At 43.4% G+C, this 14,409-nt stretch overlaps 1 protein-coding gene across 9 annotated transcripts in view; it reads right to left on the bottom strand.

The window, feature by feature from the left end:
* CAMK1 (calcium/calmodulin dependent protein kinase I) overlaps nt 1-14,409 on the bottom strand; it is a 129,866-nt gene that overhangs the window by 95,123 nt on the left and 20,334 nt on the right. The window lies entirely within an intron of this gene.

The raw sequence follows: 14,409 nt of genomic DNA, 5'->3' as shown, positions 1-14,409 counted from the left end.
ACCATCATTCTATATGCAAATGAGCTGTGGGACCATCATACTATATACAGGGAGCTTTGGGCCATCATAATATATCTAGAGAGGCTGGGGGGGCCTCATTATGCATGTACAGAACTTTGGGGTCCATCACTATATAGGGAGCACTCAGATGACATTGTTTTAAATGGAGACATTTGAGCTTTGATTGGAGCACTACTAATTTTTTGGGTAGCATTATTACTTCCAAAAGGGAACAAGCAAGTGTATTATGACCTTCAAAAGAAGCATAGGGGTCCTTAATACTTTCTATGTAGCACAGTGGGGGCATTAATACTTTGTTGGACAACATTTTTATTTTGGGGGGAAGGGGGCAATCATAGAAATAACACAATATTTGAAGTTTTGGGGTCACTGTTCCACGCCACAGGTGCACACAAAACCGGTTGTTACTTACACCCAAGCATCGGTCACTGACATAGGTCTGAGTAGAGAAAACCGTGGTCTCCTGGGCCAGAAGGGGGCAATTAGAATTACTCTCGCCCTTTCCTCCCTGATCTTCCTGAGAACTAGAGGAATCAAGCACATTGGGGGAAACGCATATGCTAGAGGAAAATCCCAACGGACTTGAAGGGAGTCTACTATGCATGGCTTGTCTGCTACCTGAAGCGATGCAAACTCCCTGACCTGTCTGTTTCTCCTTGTGGCAAACAGATCTATAACTGGTAATCCCCAGAGCCTGACTATTTGGATATTTGCCGGTCCAGAGACCATTCCCCCTGGCGTAGGCAATGTCGACTGAGATAGTCTGCTTCCACATTGAGTTCCCCTTTTATGTGAACTGCTGAAAGGCAAAGGAGGTGAGCTTCGGCTAAAGTGAGTATTTTTGCCGTGGTGGACATTAGAGATTGTGATCTTGTCCCCCCTTAATGGTTGAGATAGGCGACTACTGTCATATTGTCAGCCTGCACTTGTACATGTGAACCACGCAGGGATGGTAACAAGTGAAGGAGCGCGTATCTGACTGCTGCGAGTTCTTTCAGGTTTGACGAACTTTGGGATTCCAGAACTGACCACCGCCCTTGGGCCAGAACATCTCCCATGTGAGCTCCCCAACCAAATGGGCTGGCATCGGTCGTGACTACGTTGTCCGGTATGATTCTCCATTGAACCCCCTTTCTTTATTTTTTTTATATAGCGCTAACATATTCCGCAGCGCTTTACACACATTATCATTGCTGTCCCCATTGGGGCTCACAATCTAAATTCCCTGTCAGTATGTCTTTGGAACAAGACATACTGACAGGGAAATGACAAATGGTACATGTGCAGCCACCACTTTAGGTCGTAGAGAGTAGCCGTGGATAGCCGGAGTTTTCCACTTAGGCGACCTTGAAGCTGTCTTTCTGCCTCGAGGATCTCGGATTGCAGTACCCGAGTATGGGATTGAGCCCATTGAACAGCCGGTATGCATGATGTCAATGACCCCAGGAGGGACATTGCGTCTCTTAATGTTAGATTTGGATTTTTCCTCACTACCCTGACTTTGTGAATAATCCTTTGTTTTTTGTCTTCTGGTAGAAAACATGACTGATCCTCCGAGTTTAGAAGAATACCGAGGAAAACTTGACACGTTGAGGGTTCTAGTTTTGACTTCTTTAGGTTGATCAGCCAACCAAGGTCCTGCAGAGATGATATTATACAGTTTAAGCGGACCTTACATTGGACAACCGAATTTCCAACTATCAGGAAATCGTCCAAGTAGGGTACAACGAGGGTATCCCTTTCTCTGACCAGAGCCATTACTTCCGCAATTATTTTAGTAAATACCCTCGAGGCCATGGACTGGCCAAAAGGCATTGCTGTAAACTGAAAATGCCTAACCTGACTGGATCCCAATCTCGGTCTGAATGAGGTCTCCGGAAAGGCATTAGTCTTCTGAAGGCATTTCTGAAAGCAGGATTAAATACCTTAGGAAATCCTTTTTTCCTATCCTCTGCCTTCGCAAGGATATCATCCAACACAGGGCCAAATAAGTACTCACCCCTGCATGGAATAGTACACAATTTTGCTCTGGCTTGAGCATCATCTTTCTAGGTTTTTAGCCTTTAGTGCTCGGCGGGCAGCATTCGAAAGACCTGCGGATCTGGCTGCTAATGTCAAAGAGTCTACCGATGCATCCGCCAAGTATGCTACCCCTTCACAGATCTGGGATAGAGAGTCTAGCAATTTATGTCTAGGAATTTTAGCTTTAAGTTGGTCCTCCAGCTGACTTACCCAGACCATAATAGATCTGGGGGTACAGGTGCTGGCAATCGCAGGCTTAAAAGCTGCAGAGGACGATTCCCAAACCTTCTTTAGGAACATGTCTGCTTTCCTGCAGGATGGGTCCTTAAGAAGGCCTACATCTTCCAGAGTGGCTGACTTTGATGTGGAAGCCACAGCAGCGTCCACTTTAGGGACTTCTACCCATTGAGACAAGAGTTCATTATCAATGGGGTATCTCCTTTTTGCGGCTGATGGTAAAAACCCCCTTATCCTGTTTATCCCATTCACGTCTGACCAGATCCTTAACTGTCTCTACTACCGGGAAAGATCTGAGATTTTTTTTTACATAATCCTGCAAGCATAATATCCTGTGTAGATCTAGGTTCTTTATTCTCTGCGACCCTCATGGTGGTGCGAACCGCCTTCACTAATGTATCCATGTTTTCTATAGAAAAGCACGGCCTTCCCTCCTCATCCGAGGAGGATGGTGATGAAGAGTCTGAACATTCACCCTCCTGCAGAGATGGGCTGGAATCAGACAATAAGACAATACACGGTTTTTCAGGCCGTCTAGTTTTAAGGGAACATCTGATTTCTTCCCTGATAACCGCTCTTAAGTCCGATGTACGGAGGGGAGCCTCTTCCTCTAAAGTACGGCAAATACACACCTGACACAGCTTTTTTACATAATTGTCTGGCAAAAGGTACTGTGCATAATGAACACTGCTTGTGTTTGGTTTTTGTTGTCTTTTTAACCTATTAAAGCACAAGAAAACAGAACACATCAGCTACCAGGTGTAGATCACACACTCACCAAAGGCTGATCAATTGGTACCGGTTCCGGAGGAGGTGATTCGCCACGTGACGTCGGGGTGTTAGAACTCTGCTGCCCCCGTACCACCGCTCTTCCTGTGCTGCTCAGGCACCTCCGCCTGAAGGTGGTCCCCTACTGAGGACATCTTACCGCACACTGCTCACCATCAGCGGCTCTGTTTTAAGCAATTTGCCGCGCGCCTCCTCCCGGCCTCCCCCGGAAGTACTGCATCTACTTCCGAGTCACGAGCGCTTGTATTCCCGGATAAGCACGCACGCGACCCAGGGCGGCATTCCCCGGCCCCTGGGATCGCGTCCTCCTTCCGCCCAGACGAGGGGGGGGGTCTGCGAGCAGTACACCCCCGACGCTGCTTCCAGTGCCCCCCCGTCTCTGCCGTTCCCGCAGAGACCGCGCAGAGGCTGGATGGACTTGGGTAAGCTTCTTAACCTGCAGGGTCCCGTGCTGGACAGGAACCCAAACTGGAGAGGCGAGGGGGACCGCCCCTTTTTAACCTGTAGGTTCCCGTCCTGATGGTGGGCAGATCCCTCTCTCGTAATGGGTGCTCTCGTGGCGATAGGAAAATGGGAAGTTTTTGTAGGTTGGGAATAAAAGGGAACTGGGCGGCTTCTAATAAAGAGTCGTGGCAGGAAGAGGACATGATGTCAATCTGGACAACATGAAAAAGATGAGGGACGTGAATGACCCCAATAAGATGAGGGACGTGAATGACCCCAATAAGATGAGGGACGTGAATGACCCCAATCAGACAGAAGTGGAGAGGAGTCGGTGACTTCTTCTGTGACCGGTCCAGAAACAGAATGTGAATTTGGTGAAGAGTGGGAGGGAAGAAGAGTCATACTATAGGGGATATTCCAATCTTTATAAATAACCTAGAATGGATCAAAGTAAAGGACAAATAAGAAAAAAAAAATTTTTGTAGTCTGTTACCATAGAAAAGCATAAAACTTGTACAATGAAAAGTGAGATCATTTTTACATTTAAAAAAAAAAGAAAAGAAAATAGAAAAAAGGATTCAAGAATAAATGTAAGGGTGGACAATTTCTTTGTAAATTGGTCCGGTATCAGGTAAGGAATGAGCCCCCGATCTCCGGCCAGTGAAGCTGGAATGGAATATTATGCAAGAAAGTGGATAAACATTTAGTTAAGAATGTAAAATGTTTACTGCGTCCGCTCTGTATTCACAACAAACCGATCAGGAGCCGAAATACAACATTCTGGAGTCTCTCACATTCCAACCAGCTGACAGCACAGAGCGTCCACATCTGGAAACGGGGGTCTGCAGGAGTCCAGGGGTCACCAGTGATGGAAACACAAACCAAAATCGATGGCATGTCCCCAAGAGACATCTCATTATGTAAACAGTGCAGGCCAGAGAGGAAATCAGGAGACCCCACCAGAGGACAACTGCACCAGAAATGAAAAATGCAGGAATACTTGTGAGTGCAGCTCTGGAGGATAATATAGGATGTAACTCAGGATCAGTACAGGATCAGTAATGTAATGTATGCATACAGTGACTGCACCAGCAGAATAGTGAGTGCAGCTCTGGAGTATAATACAGGATGTAACTCAGGATCAGTAATGTAATGTATGTACACAGTGACTGTACCAGCAGAATAGTGAGTGCAGCTCTGGAGTATAATACAGGAGGTAACTCAGGATCACTAATGTAATGTATGTACACAGTGACTGCACCAGCAGTATAGTGAGTGCAGCTCTGGAGTATAATACAGGATGTAACTCAGGATCAGTAATGTAATGTATGTACACAGTGACTGTACCAGCAGAATAGTGAGTGCAGCTCTGGGGTATAATACAGGATGTAACTCAGGATCAGTAATGTAATGTATATACACAGTGACTGCACCAGCAGAATAGTGAGTGCAGCTCTGGAGTATAATACAGGATGTAACTCAGGATCAGTAATGTAATGTATGTACACAGTGACTGCACCAGCAGTATAGTGAGTGCAGCTCTGGAGTATAATACAGGATGTAACTCAGGATCAGTAATGTAATGTATGTACACAGTGACTGTACCAGCAGAATAGTGAGTGCAGCTCTGGAGTATAATACAGGAGGTAACTCAGGATCACTAATGTAATGTATGTACACAGTGACTGCACCAGCAGTATAGTGAGTGCAGCTCTGGAGTATAATACAGGATGTAACTCAGGATCACTAATGTAATGTATGTACACAGTGACTGCACCAGCAGTATAGTGAGTGCAGCTCTGGAGTATAATACAGGATGTAACTCAGGATCAGTAATGTAATGTATGTACACAGTGACTGTACCAGCAGAATAGTGAGTGCAGCTCTGGAGTATAATACAGGATGTAACTCAGGATCAGTAATGTATGTACACAGTGACTGCACCAGCAGTATAGTGAGCGCAGCTCTGGAGTATAATACAGGATGTAACTCAGGATCAGTAATGTATGTACACAGTGACTGTACCAGCAGAATAGTGAGTACAGCTCTGGAGTATAATACAGGAGGTAACTCAGGATCAGTAATGTAATGTATGTACACAGTGACTGCACCAGCAGTATAGTGAGCGCAGCTCTGGAGTATAATACAGGATGTAACTCAGGATCAGTAATGTATGTACACAGTGACTGCAGCAGCAGAATAGTGAGTGCAGCTCTGGAGGATAATACAAGACATATTGTATATAGACACACTCATCATAAATTAACCTGATGCAAACATTACAATACTTAGAGGTGAACGTGTCCTTCAGGAGAAATTAGAAGGAATTCCTAGAAACAGATCTTACAAGTCCCTTCATGTTTCTTTTTATCAAACGTTTCCACAGAAAAGGAAGTGATAGGAGCAGGTAAAGCAGTTCTTTTCTGTCACTTCATCTCTCTCCCAGCTGGTAGATTTCTCACCTGAATGCAAGAGAGTCACACATGCAAATACCTGCAGGAAGCCGGGATCACTACATGCAAACACATCATTTCTGAGAACGGGAGAAAGAACATTCTAAAAAGGAACCAACCCTGAATTACATGCCAAGGATTTTCCTAGGAAAAAAAAAAACATCTTGTGACAATCTGAGAGCCATTATTCTATAAAGGGTTCAATCCTTATGGGGGAAAGGGGTTAGTAATCACCACCAGTGATGTGGAGACCCTGCCGGGCCAACTGGAGGGGGGTGTCCTGCTGTGACTACTGGGGAAGTAAGAGGTTGGTTGGGACTAATAGTGAAGTGGAGGCCTTGCTGTGACTACTGGGGTAGTGAGAAGCTCTGCTGTGACTACTGGGGCAATAAGAGGTTGGTTGGGACTAAGTGAAGTGGAGGCCCTGGTGTGACTTCCAGGGAGTTTGGAGCTCTGCAATGACTAATGAGGAAATGGAAGTCCCTTTATTGGGTAATTGATGGGGGGGGGGGACAGAAATTAAGAGGTTGGTTGTGACCTATAGTGAAGTGTAGGCCCCGCTGTGACTATTAGGGAGGAGACCAAGGTCTTCTGGGCCTAGTAGTGAAACGGGAGGTCTTCTCAAACACCTAGGATAGTGGGGAAAACTCCATACCCCTGAGGGGGGGAATATTTAGACAGAACTATGCAATCTTTGCCCCCACGTGTCATGGCTGCTCCTAATTATAAGGGCTCCCTGTAAATCAGACTGATACAATCGCCCACATTGGAAATTCATAGTAAAAAAAAAAAAATAAAAAAATTCTTAAGTATAATAAAAGAAAAAAAAAAATGTGAAAAACCCGGGCAGTGTTATTTTTCCTGTCTACGGCCGCCGGCAGGTGCAGTAAAGAACTTCAGATGACACTGACATTGGATAGAAGGCAGACGCTGGAAAATTGTAGATAAAAAGGGACTTTGTTCTGGGTCCCTGGGGGGCTACCAGTCTCCGGTCAACAAAAGCCCAGGGTTGGGCCAAGGAGGGGCTTCCGCTGTATCTGTGGCCTCATATCAGGGACGCCAAGTATGTAATAAAGTTGTCCAGTCCCAGACTCCGCGCTTCTATATACTCTGCGCTAAGTATATCCATCACACCCACCATCTAAGGCTACAGGGTGACCTAACGGCAAAGTTGTAATGGCCTCTATTACCTGTCTGCGGTCTCAGAAGGCGGAGGCCAGCCACATAGCAGTTATGAGCAGCCAGCCCCCTTCTCGGTTATGGACGATGCATAGACAGAAGAGGGGGGCTTACCTACTGAAATATGGGGCCAGACCCCTTCTTCGCCACAGCTCTGGCATAAACAAATACGGGGCTGGCTTAGCTATTTAAACAGTCAGCCAGCCCCCTTCACACACATTTCCGACTGACAGCATGTGACAAGTATTAAGTGTGCTAAAGGTTAGGGTCTCCAATTCTCTGTAACGTGTCAGGACCCTCCAAAGTCCGGGTGGGCAGTCAGTCATTTGTACAAAAACTTTACATAAGGAGTCACAATTTTTACGGCTGTGATGTTATTACCAGAACCATCGCCGGTCCGTTCCTGGGCAGATGACCGTTTCCTATTGCAGCAACGCCAGCGCCGCGTCCAATAATTGATTGTACAAAGCTCACTGCAGTCTGCGCCGCGTCCCAGAAAGAGTTCGGATGAAACACGAGAACCCGTCCCGATCAGCTACAATCATATCAGCCGCCAATAAATCCCTGCCCAAATTTCTCCAATTCAGTAAATCTATATTGTAGCAGTACACCAAAAACGGATTAGGGCCCTTTAAATGGCATCTAGTCTGACATTCTCCTGCCGTTTTGTGTATACAGCCCCTCTGCAGACCGCTGCGCCTCTCTTGGTTACAGACTGGAATTTAAAAAGGATTGTACGAGATTGGAAAAAGAAAAAGAAAAAAAAGGCTATGACCATTTTTGCACCTCATAGTCAAGAGAAATTAGAATGAGCTGCAATACCAGACACAGCCATGGGCAAGGAAGGAGCCGCTTTACAAATAATTTGCTCCTTTTGTTGTTTTGTTTTGTTTTTTTCAAAAGTTTAATTTTCCTGGTTCTGCCCTGGAGGACTCAACCCGACCTTATATGATTTGATCTGTTTATTTGAATAGGGTATTATGTAATACCGCACTTGGCCAGCAGTGGCCACTGTAGGCGAAATGTGGAGCCATCTACACCTCTCTCCAGGCGATCACTGAGGATTTCTCCCTCTACAAGGGCCGTGATCCACTGGTAGCATCAATTATTACATAATAGGAGACAAAACATGGCACGGATCGGGCAGAACGAAACTGAAACACATACGGAAATGCCCTTTAAATAAATATATTTTTTTTACTCCCAGGTATCCAGACTGGCGCTGAAGCTGGGACATTGGCTGGTCCCTTTCTATCCTCGGCAGATACATGGCGTCTTATCTGAAGCCAGAGGTTAAAATACAGGAAGGAAGCGGATTTCAGGAATAGAAGTAATAGAGCGAGGAGGTCAAGTTATGAGACAGAAAGAGAGGGAAAGACGCTGAGGGGAATTTAAAGAAACACTTTGCTGCTATGTCAGAACTTTCCGCCAGCGAGAAGCGGAGAAGAAGAAGAAGAAGGAGCCGTTTATAGAAGCGCTGGATATATACGGAAACATGGGAGAATTCTCTGCTGACCGCGGTAGGATTCTGCCGAGGGTCATGAGCTGCAATACCAGACACCACCTATATACAAGAGTGGCGCTCTTTCAGGGGTGGGGTGGGGTGGGGGGAGAAACAAAAAAAAAAAACTTTGTAACTAATCCCATAAGATTTGAAAACCTTTACTCAACTGTACAGGTCCCTAGTGTAAAATTTCAACAACAAAAAAATAATAATAATAAAAAAAAAAGCGCTATAATCTTTTTCATAAGTTCTGCAACTTTCTAATATACTTTATGCTCGAATTTCCCACCAATTTAAAGAGCTCTGCTTGCTGTCAACTAATTATTATTTTAGCGCCATTTATTCCATGGCGCTTTACATAATAAATAAATTAAATAAAAATAAATAAACCAATGTGAACCCGAGTACAGACATAAGTTGGGGGTTTGCTACAATGACATTCTATTTAGACAAGTGACACAACCAGGACTCCAGACAGATACAATGTATCAGTGCTCGGAACATTAACAGATTGGTGCACTGTCTCCTAGGATACCGGAATGTAACACATCCTTTTCCTAATCCGTTCCATGCCGAGTAGAACTCCGATGGGAAACTTTTCAATGTAAAAGTTACTAATGAACTTTCCGAAAGTTTTTTCGAGAAAACTTTTTGTTGTTGTTTTGTTTACCCCAATACATGTAGCGGTGTAAATAAAGATGGGCGGAGGTTGCAGAGGACGGCGCACGGTTTACACACAAACATCAGAGGCGGATCAGACAGGGAAGCGGCGGCCGCAGATTACACAGCGTTCCTGTCTCAGATAACAGGAGTTCACGGGGTTTTTGCAGCAATAAGCGGATGAAGCTCGTAAGATCCTCTCATCCCGATATTAAAAAGGTCGGAATTATGACGTTTTCCGTGTGAAAAAAGAAAAAAAAACATATATATACACAATCTAGTGATTTCCTTATGAATGGAAAAACACAGCAGACAGGCGACAGGGCAAAGACCGCCATATTTAAAAGGGACAAGGCAATTCATATAGGGTGTGTAGACTTTTGCAACTTATTACTCTGAACAAAAATGTATCAAGAAGTTGCTTTAAGTCTTTTTTTAAAGAAGAAAGTTCAAAGAATAATTATTAGCGATGAGCGAACGTGGTTGGATAAGGTGTTATCTGAGCATGCTCGGGTGCTAACTAAGTGTCTTCGGCGTGCTCGAATAATATGTTCGAGTCCCCACGGCTGCATGTCTCTCGGCTGTCCGACAGTCTAACAAACAGGGATTCCCTGGATGTGTTGTAGCTGTCGAATAGCCACGAGACATGCAGCCACAGGGACTCGTACATAATTTTCGAGCACGCCGAAGACACTCTGTTAGCACCTGAGCATGCTCAGATAACACCTTATCCCAGCACGTTCTCTCATCACTACTAATTATGTCTCCATTGACTTAACATTAGGTGTTAAGACAGACAGCAGAGCATAATTGCATTTTCTGACTGCTGAGTCTAAGTTTTTGTTGTTTATATACTACATATAATTGGTAATTCCCCATCCTTGTGTGTGGGATATTTTGTTTTTCAGTCAACTTTTTTTTGCTTTTTTTAATCCTTAACTGAGAAAGTATGAAAAAAATGCCAAAAAGGTAATTTAGAACGCAATTACATTATTTTTTTTAAAAGAATTGCTATCGCTTACTTAGGCAAACACACTGGCATCACTGGGACCTCCGGGATCATCGTGTCCAACCCCTGCTCAGTGCAGGGTTCACTAAACCATCTCAGACAGATGTCTGTCCGGCCTCTGTTTGAAGACTTCCATTGAAGGAGAACTCGCTACCTCTCGTGGCCGCCTGTTCCTCTCATTGATCAACCTCACTATCAAAAAGTTTACTTTGTATCTTCTCCCTTTCAGTTTCATTCCATTGCTTCTCGTGTTTCCATGTGTAAATGAGAATGATGATGATCCCTCTACACTGTGACAGCCCTTCAGATATTTGTAGTTGGCTATTAAGTCTCCTCTTAGCCTTCATTTTTTGGAAGCTAAACATTCCCAGATCCTTTAACCGTTCCTTATAGGACATACTTTGCAGTCCGCTCACTGTCCTGGTCGCTCTTCTCTGACCTTGCTCCAGTTTTTCAATATCTTTTTAAACATGTGGTTCTCAGAACTGGACACCGTATTCTAGATGAGGCCTGACCGAGGGGGAGAATTGCTTCACGTGATCTAGACTCTATGCTTCTCTTTATACATCCTAGAACTGTATTTGCTGCTGCATCACACTGTTGACTCATGTGCAGTCTGTGATCTACTAGTATATCCAAGTCTTTCACACGTGCTGTTGCTTAGTTCTATTCTTCCCATTCTGTAGATGTAATTTTTGTTTGTTTTTCTTGCCCAGATGTAGAATCTTGCATTTCTTACAATTCTATTAGTCGCTGCCCATTGTTCAAGCTTCTCTAGATCCTTCTGAATCCTTTCTCTGTCTTCTCTAGTGTTAGCTATCCCTCCTAGATTTGCATTGTCTGCAAATTTGATCAGCTTACCTTCAGTTCCCTCATCTAGATCATTTATAAAGATGTTGGGGCCAGGACAGAGCCTTGTGGTCCCCACTTGTAACACTGAGGCCGGGACAGAGCCTTGTGGTCCCCACTTGAAACCCTCTTCCAATTGGATGTGCACCACTCTGAATGAATCTACCTAACCTCAGCCTTGTCAATCCCATACTTGTTGTTAAATGGTAGGCTTGACAAATGTCATGGCGTGCATTTCCACCCTCCTTCGAACGACGTCCGGAGGCCAGTTACGAGCCTCAGCGCTTGAATGGACCGAAGAGTCACCAAAGAAAATAAGACTGATGCCTCAAAGCTGCGACAGGAACAACAGGATAGATGCGGAAAGGAAAGTATAGAAGTTTTTTTTTTTTTTTTTAAATCCCTCTCATCACAGCACGTTTAATTGGGACCGAATTGGCTCATCTCAATATCCGTTCATTGACAAAAAGCAGAGATCTGACAATGGTAAGCATTTTCAATATAAACCTGATATCAAACTGCGGGTATCACATAGAAAAAAAAATAATAAAAAATAAAATATTATAACAAAGAAAATAAAAAATAATGAAAACATAATAATTATTAGATTTGTTATTAGTAGTGAAAATATAATTACATTTCCATTATTATATAATAATTATAATAAATAATAATAAAAATATAATAATGAATACCATTATGGGGTCCTGGTTATGGGGGACTTTAACTACCCGGATATTAACTGGGAAACAGAAACCTGTGAAACCCATAAAGGCAACAGGTTTCTGCTAATAACCAAGAAAAATTATCTTTCACAATTGGTGCAGAATCCAACCAGAGGAGCAGCACTTTTAGACCTAATACTATCTAATAGACCTGACAGAATAACAAATCTGCAGGTGGTTGGGCATTTAGGAAATAGCGACCACAATATTGTGCAGTTTCACCTGTCTTTCACTAGGGGGACTTGTCAGGGAGTCACAAAAACATTGAACTTTAGGAAGGCAAAGTTTGAACAGCTTAGAGATGCCCTTAATCTGGTAGACTGGGACAATATCCTCAGAAATGAGAATACAGATAATAAATGGGAAATGTTTAAGAACATCCTAAATAGGCAGTGTAAGCGGTTTATACCTTGTGGGAATAAAAGGACTAGAAATAGGAAAAACCCAATGTGGCTAAACAAAGAAGTAAGGCAGGCAATTAACAGTAAAAAGAAAGCATTTGCACTACTAAAGCAGGATGGCACCACTGAAGCTCTAAAAAACTATAGGGAGAAAAATACTTTATCTAAAAAACTAATTAAAGCTGCCAAAAAGGAAACAGAGAAGCACATTGCTAAGGAGAGTAAAACTAATCCCAAACTGTTCTTCAACTATATCAATAGTAAAAGAATAAAAACTGAAAATGTAGGCCCCTTAAAAAATAGTGAGGAAAGAATGGTTGTAGATGACGAGGAAAAAGCTAACATATTAAACACCTTCTTCTCCACGGTATTCACGGTGGAAAATGAAATGCTAGGTGAAATCCCAAGAAACAATGAAAACCCTATATTAAGGGTCACCAATCTAACCCAAGAAGAGGTGCGAAACCGGCTAAATAAGATTAAAATAGATAAATCTCCAGGTCCGGATGGCATACACCCACGAGTACTAAGAGAACTAAGTAATGTAATAGATAAACCATTATTTCTTATTTTTAGTGACTCTATAGCGACAGGGTCTGTTCCGCAGGACTGGCGCATAGCAAATGTGGTGCCAATATTCAAAAAGGGCTCTAAAAGTGAACCTGGAAATTATAGGCCAGTAAGTCTAACCTCTATTGTTGGTAAAATATTTGAAGGGTTTCTGAGGGATGTTATTCTGGATTATCTCAATGAGAATAACTGTTTAACTCCATATCAGCATGGGTTTATGAGAAATCGCTCCTGTCAAACCAATCTAATCAGTTTTTATGAAGAGGTAAGCTATAGGCTGGACCACGGTGAGTCATTGGACGTGGTATATCTCGATTTTTCCAAAGCGTTTGATACCGTGCCGCACAAGAGGTTGGTACACAAAATGAGAATGCTTGGTCTGGGGGAAAATGTGTGTAAATGGGTTAGTAACTGGCTTAGTGATAGAAAGCAGAGGGTGGTTATAAATGGTATAGTCTCTAACTGGGTCGCTGTGACCAGTGGGGTACCGCAGGGGTCAGTATTGGGACCTGTTCTCTTCAACATATTCATTAATGATCTGGTAGAAGGTTTACACAGTAAAATATCGATATTTGCAGATGATACAAAACTATGTAAAGCAGTTAATACAAGAGAAGATAGTATTCTGCTACAGATGGATCTGGATAAGTTGGAAACTTGGGCTGAAAGGTGGCAGATGAGGTTTAACAATGATAAATGTAAGGTTATACACATGGGAAGAGGGAATCAATATCACCATTACACACTGAACGGGAAACCACTGGGTAAATCTGACAGGGAGAAGGACTTGGGGATCCTAGTTAATGATAAACTTACCTGGAGCAGCCAGTGCCAGGCAGCAGCTGCCAAGGCAAACAGGATCATGGGGTGCATTAAAAGAGGTCTGGATACACATGATGAGAGCATTATACTGCCTCTGTACAAATCCCTAGTTAGACCGCACATGGAGTACTGTGTCCAGTTTTGGGCACCGGTGCTCAGGAAGGATATAATGGAACTAGAGAGAGTACAAAGGAGGGCAACAAAATTAATAAAGGGGATGGGAGAACTACAATACCCAGATAGATTAGCGAAATTAGGATTATTTAGTCTAGAAAAAAGACGACTGAGGGGCGATCTAATAACCATGTATAAGTATATAAGGGGACAATACAAATATCTCGCTGAGGATCTGTTTATACCAAGGAAGGTGACGGGCACAAGGGGGCATTCTTTGCGTCTGGAGGAGAGAAGGTTTTTCCACCAACATAGAAGAGGATTCTTTACTGTTAGGGCAGTGAGAATCTGGAATTGCTTGCCTGAGGAGGTGGTGATGGCGAACTCAGTCGAGGGGTTCAAGAGAGGCCTGGATGTCTTCCTGGAGCAGAACAATATTGTATCATACAATTATTAGGTTCTGTAGAAGGACGTAGATCTGGGGATTTATTATGATGGAATATAGGCTGAACTGGATGGACAAATGTCTTTTTTCGGCCTTACTAACTATGTTACTATGTTACTATGTTACTATCATTATATTGTAATAGTTTCATTCATTATAATATTT

This window comes from Ranitomeya imitator, chromosome 8, assembly GCF_032444005.1.
Source record: "Ranitomeya imitator isolate aRanImi1 chromosome 8, aRanImi1.pri, whole genome shotgun sequence".
NCBI classification, from domain to species: Eukaryota; Metazoa; Chordata; class Amphibia; order Anura; family Dendrobatidae; genus Ranitomeya; species Ranitomeya imitator.
Note: the sequence above shows the minus strand (reverse complement) of the source record. Positions and strands in the feature narration are given on the sequence as shown.